The following is a 16,341-nucleotide window of genomic DNA, read 5'->3' on the forward strand; positions in this document are numbered from 1 at the left end:
ATTTCTACATTTTGAAAAAATTATTCATTTTAGAATATTTGATAAAACAATCATAAAAAAAAAAAAAAAAAAAAAAAAAAATTGACACAAGTCACTTTGATCCTAGTTAAAAAAAAAAAAAACGGTAAATATGTCTTGATTTTTAAACTTAATTAACAAACAAAATTTATTTCTTAAATACTGTCACAAGTATTCTTCACACACACTCACATTGTGTGTATTTGGCTACACATGTGCATACATATTTTTGCTGCAATTCTTTTGCAGAAAAGCAGCATCTTCAGTCCATATTTCTTCATTTCTAATATCAGAACAGTTGTTGCTCCTATTTAATAGATAACTGCTTCTCTAAAGGGGTTTAAGCAGAAACATGTATGCAAATATGTAGCCAATGTTTACATTAATTAATACACTAATCACGCTCTAGCATTTTTTTTTATATAAACATTGCAGTTTTAGTGGATATAAAATTTAGGAAATTATGATACAATTATATAATGTGGTAAATACATGAAGAATGAGCAAAAATGTCCGGGGGAAAAAAATAGACCCCTATGCTTTTTTAAAGAGGCTTTTCATAATTATTTTTTTAGTGCAAGTTTTGGTTATTTGGAATATAACAAATGAAAGTTATCCCCCAAAAAGAAAAATAATGTATATTTATGTGTAATAGTGAAAAATGCTGGGGACGGGGGGGGGGGGGGATTTAAGTCACCTTTCGGCGGACCTGTATGAGAGTGCCCACCCCCTAAAAATGCGTGTCTTCGCGTTTCCTTTTTCAGTTTTTATCCGACGATTATCATAGATTAAAGTATTATTAGCAGAAAACATTTTGAAAAGTAAAAAAATTGGTACTCATGCACTGCAGTGCATGCACTTATTGATCCGTGCTGAAATAATAAGGGGAGGGCGTTTTGTACCTATTCTGTACTTAAACCTTACAATTGAATAAAAATAAAAACAAAACTTTAATTAAACTTGAAAATACGATTTAAAAAATAGCGCGGATCAGTAAGTGCATTAGCACCAAAAAATTTAATGACTCAATTATATATTCAATGCCTCGTTATAACGTTCTAATCATGTAAATCGGTAAAGAAATGAACAGTAAGTCGGTTAGCAATGGATTAGAACGTTATAACGAGAAAGTGAACCCCCTTCTTAAAATTCATTAAATTAATTTCTTTTTCAAAAATTTGTTTTTTTAATCGGTCGAAAAAAACTTTAAAATGGTGTAAAATACGGATTTTAAGAGAGTGGGCACTCGTACAGGTCCACCTAACTTTTTCTGAAACTAATATATATATATATATATATATATATATATATATATATATAATTTATATATAAAATTTAAGATACCGAATTTGCTATGGCTTCCTCAAACGTTAAACCAATGCAACTCTGGTGTTTATGACAAGTAAAACTATTATTGTATAATTAATTTTATTTATATACTAAACATTGGTTACATATGTGCATGTTTTGAGCTATGATTCCTTTTAAAATCCAACATCATTAGCCTAATGATGCTGGATTTTGAAAGCAATATTGATGCTGAAATTTTGAATAAGATACTGGTGGAAAATTCAATGCCCGATCAGACTAGATGACAAAAAGGCATGATAAATAAGCAATAAGCATGATAAATAAACAATAAGCAATGAGCATGATAAATAAACAATAAGCAATGAGCATGATAAATAAACAATAAGCAAAATCTTTAAATTTTATGGTGCTAGTGCACTTATTGATCCGCGTCATTTTTTAAAATAGTATTCAATTTTAATTAAAGTTTTGGTATTTTTTTTACGATTTGCCCTCGTGTAGTATAAACACCCCCAACAATCCCATATTAAGAACGGTTTTCGGAATAAACGCTCCCTAACCAGTTCTTAACATGGGCAGGTTGGGGGGGGGTTATTCCGAAAGCCGTTCTTAACATGAGGAGGTTGGGGTGTTTATAATACGCTGGGGCTGGGGCTCGTCGTAAACATTTAGCAAAGTTTTATATCTTTATTAAATTAGGTTAAAGTAAAGGATACAAAACACCTTCCCCATGTTAAGAATGGCTTTCTAAATAACATTATTTCATCATGGATCAATAAGTGCACTAGTACCAATTTTAGATAGTAAAAAGGGAAGGGGATCATAAAGCTCAATTTTCACACAGCGTTGGGGCATTTTGTGGTATAGACAGCAAAACGAAGTGGTTAATGTAATTTTATTTTTGTGTTTTAACTTATTTTAAAAGTTTATTTACTTCAAAATAAGTAGTGGAGTGCAGTAAAAAAGAAAAATGGCCAACATGAGACGGTCATCTGGGAAGTCTCTATAATCGCTCAAAAATTAAAAATACTAATAGAAACTCACTCTATGAATTTCAGTGATGACTGCAAAATGACCAATATGAATAATTGATACTTCAGCAGTTTACGGACCGTGCTGAAATAACATTATTTAGAAACTCATTCTTAACATGAAGAGGCGGCTTTATCAACTATTCTTAAATATCTTTAAAAATATGGGTACTTATGCAGAGAATGATCCGTGCTGAAATAAGGTTATTATTTAAAAAGCCATTCTTAACATGGGGAGGGTGTTTTGGACCTATTCTGTACTTTAACCTTACAATTGAATAAAAAAAAAAAAAACTTTAATTAAACGTAGAAATACGATTAAAAAATAGCGCGGTCAGTAAGTGCATTAGCACCAAAAAATTTAATAAACAAAAGATACAGTAAAATATAGGGCGGACCTGAACGAGAATCACCCCCCCCCCCCGATATATTAGTGTCCAATCCATAATCCACTGAAAAACGAAAGCCGTTCTTAACATGGGGAGGGTGGGGGTGTTTATTCCTAAAGCCGTTCTGGGGGAGGGAGGGGGTGATTCTCGTTCAGGTCTGCCAAATAAAGTTTAACTTGAAAATCCAGGGTTTCCAAGTTAATTTCAACTTCAGTTTATTAAATCAATCATTGATTCAATCAATATCTAGAAATAGCATGGTCCGTAAACTGCAGAAGCACCAATAAAATGTGAAAATATCAGTTACGTTCACCGAGAAATACAAGCACACGAAGGGAGGGGGAGGGACAATTTTAATATGGAAATTTAGTGCTTCTACAGAAGTTGAACCGAACCAACTTTTACTGAAGTAAACTTTTTTTTTTTTTTTTTTTTTTTTATTTTATGTTCACCCCTTACAAAGCATATCGCTTCTTGGACGTAAGGGGCTACTATTTGGGGCCATATCTAGGAAAGATTAACAAGATATTTGTTTATATTACATTTAAACTTTTGCATATCAATACAGCCAGGGAAGCACGGAAAAGCAGGTAGCAGGAAGGGAATTTCAAAGTCTAGCTGTTCGAAGGAAAAAAACTATTAGAATAGAAAGCTTTCTGGCATTTAGGGACAACAGTGAAAGGATGAGATCTTATTGATAAGCGGGTTTGTCGGGGATATGTACGTCGAGGGGATACAAGTGAAAGGAGTTCATCAGAATACATTCCACTAAAATATTTCGTTTAGAGTTAAAAATAAAACTTGATTTTTTTGGTGCTAGTGCAGCCGCGCTATATTTTAAATCGTATTTCCAAGTTTGATTAAAGTTTTATGGGTTTTTTTTAGTCAATTGTAAGGTTGAAGTATAGAATAGGTACAAAACACCCTCCCTATGTTAAGAATGGCTTTTTAATAACATTATTATTTACGTCCGGATCACTCTCTGCACTAGTATCGATCTTTTTTTTTTTTTTTTAAATAGCTGAAATACAAACTTTTATGAATAAATATTTACATGAAAGAATAGCAACAAATTAAAAAAAATTAACTGAAAAAACAAATACAAAATTTATCAAAGTTAATTAAAAAGTTTTTAAATTCGAATGATTTAAAAGGGTTTGATGTATTACTATACACAGATTCGAAAAAGTTGTCAAATATATAACAAATGTTATCAAAGGCAAGATAAGTTATTTTTCTACCTAACTGGATATGTTTTTAGTGTTTTTATTTAATGTAACATTTTTATTCAGCCCCGAAAAACAATGTTTACCGATGTAATACATCGGCGATGTATTGGAAAATTTAAAATGGCGCCCAACTCTCTCTCTTTGACAGTTTGTGAAAAGGAGTTATAAATAAAAAATACTAGACAAAATACAGTTAAAAACTCGTTCAATATATGTTACCGTGACATTGGCCGACATATATTCGGTGGGTTTTTAACAGTATTTTGCATATTTTTTATTTTTAACTCCTTTTCCCAAACTTGCCACATCAAAGAGAGAGTCAGGAGCCATTTTAAATTTTCCAATACATCGGTAAACACTGTTTTTCAAGCTGAATAAACATGTTACATTTAATGAAAACACTAAAAACATATCCAGTTAGGTAGAAAAGTAACTTATCTTGCTTTTGATAACATCTATTTGTTATATATTTGTTTTAACAACTTTTTCGAATCTATGTGTACAGTCAGATTTAAAAATTGCTGATAAAATGATGAAAGAAAAAAGTTTGGAATCCAGAGTTCCTTTTAATATGGCTAATAAATAAAGGTGCTTATGTTACCATGCTATCCTTTTTTATTATTAAATTCGAGTTTTACGATCTCTTTTGTGTTAAATTGTTAGGTGAAAGTACAGAATAGTTACAAAACTCCCTCCCTTCCACATGTTAAGAATGGCTTTCTAAATAATATTTTAGTACGGTAACATAAGTGCATACGTACCGAAATAAATATTTAAAAAATAATTTCATGAAATGAAAAGAAAATCAGATTTTTTGTCATTTGTCCAAGGCAAAAAAAAAAAAATACTTTAAAATAATTTCCTGGCTATTAATAAAATAATTTTTTTTTAAAGAAAAGTTGATAAAATTACTTTTTATTTATTTTTAAAAATAATTTCCTTTTTTTGTAAAGCAATAAAGGAAAATAATTTCACTTATTTTCTAAGTTTTTTTAAGAAGTAGGAGGGGGTTAATGTAATTTTACCTTTAAGAGGGAAATTAAAACTATTTAATCAATTCCTGTCAAACTTATAAATTATTACACAAAATAAAATAAGTTTTAATATTAAAATGAAAAATGTAAGTAAAATAATTCATTAAATTAAAAATGGAAAGTAATTTAATAGAGAAAAGCAAAAAAAAAAAAAAATTAAACGGCCAAAAAATGGGGGATCAGTTTATAAAATAATATAACCCAATTTTGATCCCCGATTTCTTGGCACATTGTAAGGTTTTCTTTTATTTTAAAGCCGGGTTGGGCGGTAATATTAAAAAGATTCTTTTCTATGCTTTTTAATTGCTAAGTTTTTTAATGGGTTTATTTGGTTTTGAAAGATCAGAAAACTATTTAAATTAAATTTAGAAAAAAAGAAATTTATATAAATGAAGATTTTTAATAGAAAAAATAAGAGATTTATTACGGATTGTTGGTAGACATGAAAGGGGGGGGCATTGTTGTTAGGAGGGAAAATGCCAGAGTAAATTATATTAAAAGAAGGATTAATTATTTATGCAAAAGACGATCAGAATGTTAAATATCAAATACAAATAATTAACAAAATAGCAACTAAAGAAATCATAAAATAAATAAACAAATTACAAATAAAAAAAACAAAAAAATGGTTCACTTCTAAAAAGCTCCGATTTTTTTTTTTTTTAGCATGGTCATCATAACAAGATTTGAATAGTCACTTTTATATCTTACCCTCTTCTTTATATAAAAAAAAATAGACAAGGAAGGAATCAAATGCGTAAAATGTTTCCACAATTAAATTCTGTAAGGTTTCATGAAAGAAATCGGATAAAATTTATGGTTACAATTTCAAAACGAAGTTCCTTTGAGTCAGCCACATCTAACATGTGCGAAACAACGAGACCGACACGGAAATAGCGGATTGTCAGTAAACACATTCCGACTCTTTAGTCTACGGAAGGCCAAACCTGTAACAATTCACAATAACCGAAAACGAGGACAAGTTTAAACAAATTTCACACAATAACTAAATACTGATATATTTATAACACTTTCATAATAAAATACTTTTTCTTTTATCAGTTTTTGCGCGTATTTATTTTAAAAAGTTTTTTTCTCTAAGTAACAGAATATTATATGCTAAACGATCCGTAATCCGTTGGGTCAGTATTTGTTTTGTCTGCCTAAAACCGAAAATTTTAATGCTCATTTCAATTTATTTATTTTTATTCAGTATTTCAGATTAATTTACTATCTTTCAACCTCATTTCCGATGGGGTGGGTACGTAGTATCTGTTTTATTATCATGATACCACCCTCTGAGGCATTGTCTACTCCTTTGGGGGGGGAATGTAATTCTAATGATACCATCCTTTTTACCTTCTTCTAGAGTTGGCTGGTTGGTTGGTTGGTTGTTTTTGTTTTACGGCATATCAACCCTTTTCGGGTTATTTAATGCCGAATCCAAAGATTTTGAAGAAAACATTTTTTTAATAGAATATATTTGTTGTTTTCAAGTCGGTTTCTATTTAACCCATAGTTGGGACCCTAACAGGTACTACCTCTCCAGGTCAGAGTGAACCTGGGAGCAATGGTAATTAAAGGGTGGCTCCACACTCCCCAAAGCCCACAAGCTGGGGCCTCACTACTGGATATAGTTTAAGGTCATATCCAGGACCTTCTAGAGTGGGGATGAGAAGTGTAGTATATATTTTGTTGTCTTTATACTATCCTCTAGGTATTACATCCCCCTTTGGCAGATAGTGTTGTATCTGTTCTGTGATTATGAGACCATCCTCCCAGGTATTAGCTTCTCTTTGGGGAGTAGCATATGTTTTGTTGTCATTATACCATCCTCCGGGTATAGGGTGCCAAAAAAGTTACTGAAGGGTTTTGAAATTAGATTCTTTATTTTTGATGATATCTTTCTGCAATTTTAACACAATTTGACTAAGACATTGGGAATTTATTTTTTAAATGCAAAATTTAAACAATATTTATTTATAAAAAAAATAATGTCTTTTAAATGTTACCTATTTTCAGCTTCGCATATTTGTGCTCTTTCCAAAACATTATTCATTACAGATTGCAGAATCTTTGGATTGCAATTTAACTCCCTTATTTCGTTCATGATGTTTTCCTTCAATTCTTGCAGGGTTTGGGGTTTGTTAACATAGACTCTTTCTTTAAGATATCCCCACAAGAAAAAGTCGGGGCTAGTCAAGTCTGGGGAACGTGGTGGCCATTTGATATTGCCAATTGAAAATCCAAGGGCAAAGCTGAAAACGGGCAACATTTAAAAGACATTATTTTGCATAAATAAAAGATCGTTTAAATTTTGCATGTGTTTTATAAATTTCCTAATGTTTTAGTCAGATTGTGTTAAAATTACAGAAAGATATCATCAAAAATAAAGAAGCTATTTAACTTCAAAACCCTTCAGTGACTTTTTGGATACCCTCTATTACCTGCTTCTTTGGTGGATAGTCAAGTATCTGTTTTTTTATCGTAAGACAATCCTCCCAAGCATTACCTTCTCGGTTCCTTCGGGTCGCACCTTTTTGCAACTATCATCAAATAAAAAATTTCTTGAATTATTCATTGTCAAATAAAATTATTTTCATTAATAAAGGTTTTCAAGCCTTTTACAATTATCTCCATGGCACAAGGCCATCAAAAGTGGCTTCTCTTTTAACTAGATGCAATTTTAACCCATTTCTATAAGAATAGTTTGTTTCATTCTTTCATTAGTGGTAGATCACTTTCATTTCAGCAGTCACCACAATACCACATTTACTCTATTCAAATTCAATAAATATGAAAAAAAAAAAAAAAAAAACATGTTTCAGTTGCCATGTTGTTGCCATGACACGAATAAAATGAAGATTTATTTTCTCTCAAGGATCAATGTCCCTGCTAGGTGATTTGGCCATACACACTGACCAATCAGCTTGCAGAGTGCATTAATTTTATCTGTTCCCTCAGGAACCTTTTTAAGCCCCTTTGAGAATCACAGTCGGTCAGCAGAGAGAACCCAACAAGCATCGAAAAAAGACCTTTCTTGATGATCATCGCCCAAAGATAACTATTTTTTTTTATTACATTTTCACCCCAAACAAGGCAAATTGCCACTTTGATGTAGGGGGCTACTATCAGGGGCAACAACTACTGGGGTACGATGTAGGGATTTGAGCAGCAAGATGTTGGTTCATGTTACACTTGAACTTCTGCATGTCAGTACTGTTGGGGAAGCAGGGACCTGGAATGGAATTCCAGAGTCTAGCGGTTCTGGGGAAGAAACTACTGGAGTAGAAAGATCTTTTAAATCTAGGGATCTCTACTGTGTGGGGGTGGGATTTAGTTGCCTGTCGGGTTTGTCGAGGGTGTCTACGTCATGGGGGCACAAGTGTCTGCAGTTCGTCAGAGCATTCACCATTAAAATACTTAAACAGGCAGAGGGATGCAACATTTCGTCGATGGGACAGAGGCTGAAGCTAAGATGCCAGTTCAGGGCCTATCAGATTGGCGATTCTCTTTTGAACCTTGTCTAGGAGCGAGAGACTAGTAGCAGATGCACCAGCTCAAATGTGACAGCAATACTCCATACATGGGCAATTAGTGGCCTTATAGAGGTACAGGATACTTTCGGGTGTTAGTAGTTTTCTAGCATGGTAGAGAGAGCCTACCTTCTTCGCAGCAGCCCTGGCAATGCTTTCAATGTAATTGTTCCAACTCATGTTTCCTGTGAACGTTAGGCCAAGCAGTTTGAAAGATGTACTCTCAGATAAAGAGTCACTGGTCATTGTTATTGGTGGCAGAGAAGGTTTCTTGTAATTATTGAAGGAAACCAGTTTAGTCTTGGCAGCATTGAATGTGACCATACATTTTTGTCCCCATTCCTCTACAGATTGGAAGTCATCCTCTAGTGTTTTTGCCATTTCTTTAGATATGTGTTCATTTGTTTTCCTGTCATGCTTGTTATAGAGTGTGGTGTCATCAGCATATATACCCATCTCAGAGGCGATTTTGTCGGGGGGGGGGGTCATTAATGAATATTAGGAACAATAGAGGTCCAACGATAGACCCCTGAGGCATTTATATCATATTATTTAGATGTATGTCTGTCGAGGACAACCTGGATTTTTCTCTTATCTAAGAAGGATTTAATTATGTCAAGTATTCTACCAGTGATACCGTATGATTTAATTTTCCTGAGGAGACCCTCATGCCATACCCTGTCAAAAGCCTTAGATATATCTAGAGCTACCACTTTGCCCTCCCCCGCTTTGTCCAGTGAATGGTATATACGTTCAGAGATTACAGTGAGGATGTCTGCTGTGGAACGGGCTTGTCTAAATCCATATTGTTTGTCAGTCAGAAGTTTAGCATCTGTAAGGTGATGGACTAGAGCATGGTTAATTATGGTCTCAAATATTTTGGCGAAAAATGGGAGGAGGCTAATGGGGCGATAATTTGATGGGTTAGTTCTTTCACCAGAATTCTTGAATACTGGTACCACAGAAGCAGTTTTCCAACAGCCCGGAAAGCAAGATTCATTAAGGCATTTGTTGTAGAGTTTGGAGAGAACTGGAGCTACTTCGGGTGAGCTCTTTTTTAATAGCACAGCTATTACTGAACAACTTCTGACAGCCCAAAGAACCTTTAATTTTTTTTTATTTGGGAGTCACCATTTATCAAGGCTCGAAGGCCACACGAGGATAAGTGTTAATGAATGTAAGGTGATAATGTAGTAAATGTTAATGGTGTAAATTGGGTAGAATTTGATTATTTATCTCAACAAGAACTTCTTTACATTTGGATTTGAAGGCTACCATGTTGTATCCAACTGGGAAGCAGAACAGCGGAACAATGTTCCACATGCAGGCATTTCTAGGAAAAAAGCTTTGTTCATGGAATCTGCGTTTTGATTTAGGCACAGTTAGAGAGTGGTGGAAATGGTATGTAGTGGTTGTAGCTAGTCCAGTGTTTTTTTGTGAAAGTTTGGCAAGGGGGAACCATAGATTGGAGCTCAGTCGAGCACTTGCCATGAATATAAATAACTCTTCCCTTTCCTCACTCGGACATTATCCAAATTTCTGCCCACGAAGCGGGAACCTGAGCACACAACAAGCTTTGCTATATCTTTGATAAAAATGTGTTTGTGATACTAAACAAATGTTGACCGTTGTGATTCTTTGTAATTGTTTCAGTTTTTATGTGTAACAAAATATCAGTGTCTTGTATTTTCTGTATGTAGGTTTCCTTGTCTGATAAAGAAAGACCAAGAATGTTGAGGTTGGGTAGGCAATAAAACATTGGTTATATATATATATATATATATATATATATATATATATATATATATATATATATAGCCAGTAGAGTTTAGTTTCCTAGAAGTACATCCAATGAAACAACATGTGTCAACCAAAATAGTGCTCAATGAGTGAACAGAGCAGGTACATTAATTTTATTTATACAAACATTAATGGCTACATATGTGCATACATGTTTCTGTAATCACCCACGTTGGGGGATCACATCCTCAGGCCAAGAATTACCGTTGAAAGACTTTTGACGGTAATTCTTGGCCTGAGGACGTGATCCCCGAACGTGGTATGTATGTATGCACATATGTAGCCATTAATGGCCTGAGGACGTGATCCCCCAACGTGGTATGTATGTATGCACATATGTAGCCATTAATGTTTGTATAAATAAAATTAATATATATATATATATATATATAAATAAAAGAGCAAACAGTTAATAAAACATGCTAAAAACACTTTGAAAAAGAGTTAAAACATGTTTAATTTGAAAAAGAAACACTTAATAAGTGGATAGATATTTTTATTTTATTTTTTATTTTATTTTATTTTATATATATATATATATATATATATATATATATATATATATATATATATATATAGGCAAACAGTTAATAAAATATTTTTAAAAACACTTTGAAATGAGTTAAAAACATATTTAATCTGAAAATGAAACACTAGATAAATGGATAGTCCTTAATCCGTGGAGTTTCGAAGAAATACTTTCTTCTCATCAGAGGGTAGGAATTAGCAAAATGCGGGATCGAATTTTGCATGCAGAAGTATTTGATGAAACAACAAGTAAGTCAAAGATCTTACTTGAAAACAAAAAAGTGAAGCAGAGGGAATATGGTGAAGAAAAAGGTGATTACACATGAATGGATAGTCTGATGGAAGATAAAATATCCAGTGACGGTAAAATCCAAATGTAAAACTTCAAGAAAGTTAAAAGAATTTCCATTTGTACAAGTAAAATCCAACAAAATCCCATTATTGGAAGAAGATGGCCCATAATAATCCAAAGACAGAAATCCATGGAATAATTCACAAAAATGTGTACAAGGAAAAAAGAAAAAATCCCAATAAAATTAATAAAAGAAAAATAAGATATGCTTTTCACTCTACTTCCGCGACATAAAAATAAATAAGAAAGATTAGGGAAGAGAAAGAAGAGAGAGAAAAAATTTTATATATATATATATATATATATAATGAACTCTCCCATCAATTTCAACGTATGAGCTTTCGCCACAACTAAGTTGCTCAGAAATCCACACAAATGAATTTTTTATAGTGGTAAAGGCTTTGTGTAGAACCAACCACACTTTTTGGTATTACTGCTAACCTTTGTCCATGCAGATGATTGCCATGGGACAGAGTATACAGCAGACCGTAGGTTTTTACATCAGAGTTTCCTTCCTCTAGATGCATGTCTTAACGAAGACTGGGGGTGCATCTTTCCCAGTGAATTAATGCACCCCCAGATACCAACCTGAAAATTTCTACGACTCGGTGCGGTACATAAAACACCTAGACTTCCAAATGGTCACCCAGGCTCAACATTGCTTAACTTTGGTGGTCTGGCGAGAACCGGTGTGTCAACGTAATTGTGCCGTGTATATATATATATATATATATATATATATATATATATATATATAAGACAAGAAAACTAAATTCTCAAGTACCTTATGCCATAAAACCAAAAGTTAGCTTGGAAAGGGAAAGGGAAAGAAAAAGATGTTTATTATCCTCAAAAGACCTCACTCATCCTTTTACCGTATTTTATGACTCCCACCCAGGTTGCATGCTAACTTGATAAACGAAATAGGAAAATGTATTTGGTGGAAATATCACTTTCGACGGTAATTCTTGGCCTGAAGACGTAATCCCCCAACGTGGGTGATTACAGAAACATGTATGCACATATGTAGCCATTAATGTTTGTATAAATAAAATTAATATACCTGCTCTGTTCACTCATTGAGCACTATTTTGGTAGACACATGTTGTTTCATTGGATGTACTTCTAGGAAACTAAACTCTACTGGCTATATATATATATATATATATATATATATATATATATATATATATATATATATATATATACTTTTTTATTAATATGTCGCTATACATTCATTCATCAGCATGTTTCAGTCAGCCAGTTACAGGTAACAGTGGCAAGATACAAATAAACTAACCCTCACTGGGGAATGCCGACCAAGCAAGTTTTGTAGGTATTTATTATTTGGATTATTCCGACTACTGTACTCATCTTGACTATCATTTTGGCAACCTTTTAATGTAACCTTTAAATTTCTTATGCCAAACTCAGGAATAGTCACTCAATTTTTTTTTTTTTTTTTTTTTTTTTTTTTTTTTACAAAGGCATCACCACATTATCAAGGCCCAGAAGCCACTCAAGGATAAGGGTTAAAGAGTGTACAGTAGAAGTTGGTCAATATAGTAATCATTAGTAATGAAAATTTGGTAAATTTAATAACTTATATGGAACGGTTCATCAAGAACCTATTTACTTTAGACTTGAACACAACCATATTGTAGTCAGCCGGAAAGCAGGAAAACGGAAGACAATTCCACAGGCGTGCAGTTCTAAGAAAGAAGCTTTGTTCATGGAATCTACGTTTAGGTTTAGGCACAGATAAAGAGTGGGGGAAATTATTGATAGTGTTTACAGCTAGACGAGTGTTTCTTGTGAAAGTTTGGCGAGGGGGGACCATAGATTGAAGCTCAGTTGAACACTTTCCATGAAAATAACGATACATCAGAGAAAAACTCGCAACATCTCTTCTGTGAGATAGAGGTTGCAAGGAGGAGAAAAGGACATCTCCTACGAGGCTACGAAGTCTATTTTGAACTCTATCAAGGCAATGAAATTTTGAATGGAACCTTTTAATTTATCTATAGTGGTAACATGTTCTTGTTCCCGCAGCCATAACTGGCAGAAATCTTAAGCAATTCCCAATTGTATTCTTCATATCACCTGGACTGAAGATTGAACCTTCAACCTCCAGAAGAGTGGAACTTACAATCCATGGATTAAATAAAGGGTTCCATTCGAAATTCTGTGCACATGTCCGAGTTTGACAAAAGACAATTGAAGGTTACATCGGTTGAAACGTTTTTAAAATAACACTCAAGATGAGAACAGTAGTTTGAATAATCCAAGTCATACAAATTATCAATCCTCATCTCAAAAATTTAAAAACATAATTTTTCTGGGTAATTTGCTATTGTCCAGGAATGCTCTTGTATTTTTCAGAAATGGTTACTCTCTACTTTAAGTTTGATATCGTCTCACACTCTGCCCTCATCAAATCTAAATGAATAAAATAACAAGGTTCACAGTCTTAATATATTTATTTACGGTATTCGCCTCATGTAACCTCAACCAATGTGAACGGTGACAATATAATAAACACGATCCACAGAGATTTAGTATTATAAGATAAATTTAGATTTAGATACTTATAGTCATCCATAGTTGATAATTCAAGGGGAGTTAACTTGATTTCTTCTTGATATTACCACATCCGACGAATTGCAATATGGCTCGCCTCATTTGTTCTGATTGGACAAAGAAAATGTTGTTTTTTTTGTATATTTTAATATCTTTAAAAAGTATTAACTATCAAAGTTGTTTATTTTTTATTTACAAATAAATACGGTGATAATCAAGCAATATAGAGCTTTTATTTATTTCTTTTGTTTTGTATACGAATAAATCTCAAACGTATAAAGCATAAATTAATTCGTTTTATATTGTTATTTTTGTTATAATTAATTAATAATGAAACTTATTTTCGAAAATCGATTTATTTAATTAATATTTAACATTTTAAATTTGAGGTTTTGTTGACATCGTAAGCGACACAACGCAACAGCTTTTTTTTTTATTCTAAAATTTGTCTTCGTTATTCTACTTTTCCAATAATTTTATTCATTATCTTTTTTTAAGTTTTAAACTATTGGAGACTAATTTAATTAGTAAACTAATTAAATGTGTTAATGTAAAATAAAAAATATTTATTGAATAAAAATGAGAAAATCATCTCCAGTTAAAAAAAAAAAAAAAAATACGAAAACACTAAACAGAGGAGGCAAATAGTAGCAGTAGCCTGAATAGATTTCCTAATTATAATAAAATCTTTTTGTTAAAAAAAAATGTCGCATTAAGCAATAAAAATATAAAACTTAAATTTTGGCAGAAATCATAATTAAAAAAAAAACTAATTAGCAAAAGCTTCATTTTTTTATTTTTTTTTAATCAATTTGCAAAAGTTAAAAACATATAATAACATTAGTTAAAACGTAAGAGGCGTTGGACGCCATCTTCCTTTTCAAAACTACTTCAATTAAAATTCACTATTTTTCTTCGAATTATAAACCTCTATTGGTATTAAAGGATATACTGATAGTATTTTAGAGTATTAATAAAAATAAAAGATATCAATTCAACTAATTAAACTGCTTTCTTTATCCTTAAATTAAACTAAAAAAAAATGTTGGTGTAAAACTTCTCCAACTAAACAAAAAGAAGAAAAGAAATGTATAGTCGCCCAGCAAATTAATGGCGTCTTGATTTCTTCTTAGTGTTAAAGAGATGGCTTGCTTCGGTTTGCGCCATGCTGTATCAAAATTATAAACAAAGGTTGTTTTTTTTTCTTTTTTTCTTTTATCTAAATAACTAATTTCAGGTGTAGCCCGAGCCGGTGTTATCAGACACTTCGTTAACGCAGAAGTAAAACAATATACAAAAAAAAAAAAAATTACATTTTACCAAATAAAAACACTTAATTCTTAAAAAATCCTTTTCTAGATTAAAAACTGCAGACTTAAAAAACAAAAGACAACAAAAAAAAAAAAACATGGTCAGAATATATGTGTAAATCGTTTGCTAATATAACTTTTAGAGATAATCATTATTGCTTTTTAAATTGTGTTTTTACATCGTCTTCTTCCTCCCCCACTAATTCCTTCCCTTGTATCACATTCCAATCTCAGAATCTAAGTCATGGATTTACCATTTCGTCGGTGCTAAGAACTTCATTAACTTTTTGCCCCTGTTTTCATGTAACAAATTTTGGTACTTATGCAAAATACGAACCGTGTTTTTATTTATTTATTTTTTTTAATGTTTCAATAGAATTTTCAAGTTAAATTCCATTCTTTACAGTACCGCTTTTGGTTATTAAACTGTTAAGTGAAAGTACAAAATAGTTAATACAAAAAGAAGCCCCCCCCCCGCCGCCTTCTCTATGTTAAGAATGGGTTTCTAAATAATAACGTTATTATTTCAGCACGGTCCGTATTTTGCATATATACCTACAATGTTTAATAAATTCAACTTTAATAATAAAGGAATTTGATAAGATTTATCTATATATATATATATATATATATATATATATATATATATATATATATATATATATATATATATTACATTCGTTTGGTTAAAAATTTCATAATTCTGTTACTAATGGTGATTTTGTATCTGTCTGAAGGCAAACTTATTAATGTAGTATTGTATAATATTTTTATTTTCATATTCTATTCAGTTCATTATGCTAGTTCAATTCAGGAGGTTGGTTGTGTAGTATCTGTTCTGTCGTCATGAGACCATTTTCCTAGGCATTTCTATCTCTTTGAAAAAAGAAGTAGTGTGGTATGTAATGGTTCGTCATGAGACCATCTTCCTAGGCATTGCTACCTTTTTGAAAATGGGGTTACGTGGTATGGTAATGGTTTGTCATGAGGCCATCTTCCTGGGCATTCCTACCTCTTTGAAAGTGGGATAGTGCACGTGCGGTATGTAAGGATTCGTCATGATACCATCTTCTCGGGCATTTTCACATCTTTCAAAACGGGGTAGTAATTTACAATTATTTTTCCAGTCGCCCACACTGAGAATTGAACCTTCAACCTTCAGGGGAATATTATTTTTACAAGTACTCTAACCACTGAGCTGCGGGTCCGGTCATGGTTTTTCA

General features: G+C 32.3%; 1 protein-coding gene across 4 annotated transcripts in view; it reads right to left on the bottom strand.

Annotated features, from left to right (window-relative positions):
• The window catches only part of LOC145252808 (polynucleotide 5'-hydroxyl-kinase NOL9-like), a 115,994-nt gene extending 110,069 nt beyond the window's left edge, over positions 1–5,925 (bottom strand). For 2 of the 4 annotated variants that reach the window (XM_080112766.1, XM_080112764.1), the window contains exon 1: positions 5,724–5,925. The gene's annotated coding sequence lies outside the window, so the exon portion shown is untranslated. The remainder of the gene's footprint in view (positions 1–5,723) is intronic. The other 2 variants (XM_080112767.1, XM_080112765.1) reach the window with 1 other exon arrangement.
• Between the last annotated feature and the right edge of the window lie 10,416 nt (positions 5,926–16,341).

Source organism: Euprymna scolopes, chromosome 29, assembly GCF_053919585.1.
Source record: "Euprymna scolopes isolate OS-2025 chromosome 29, ASM5391958v1, whole genome shotgun sequence".
Taxonomy (NCBI): Eukaryota; Metazoa; Mollusca; class Cephalopoda; order Sepiida; family Sepiolidae; genus Euprymna; species Euprymna scolopes.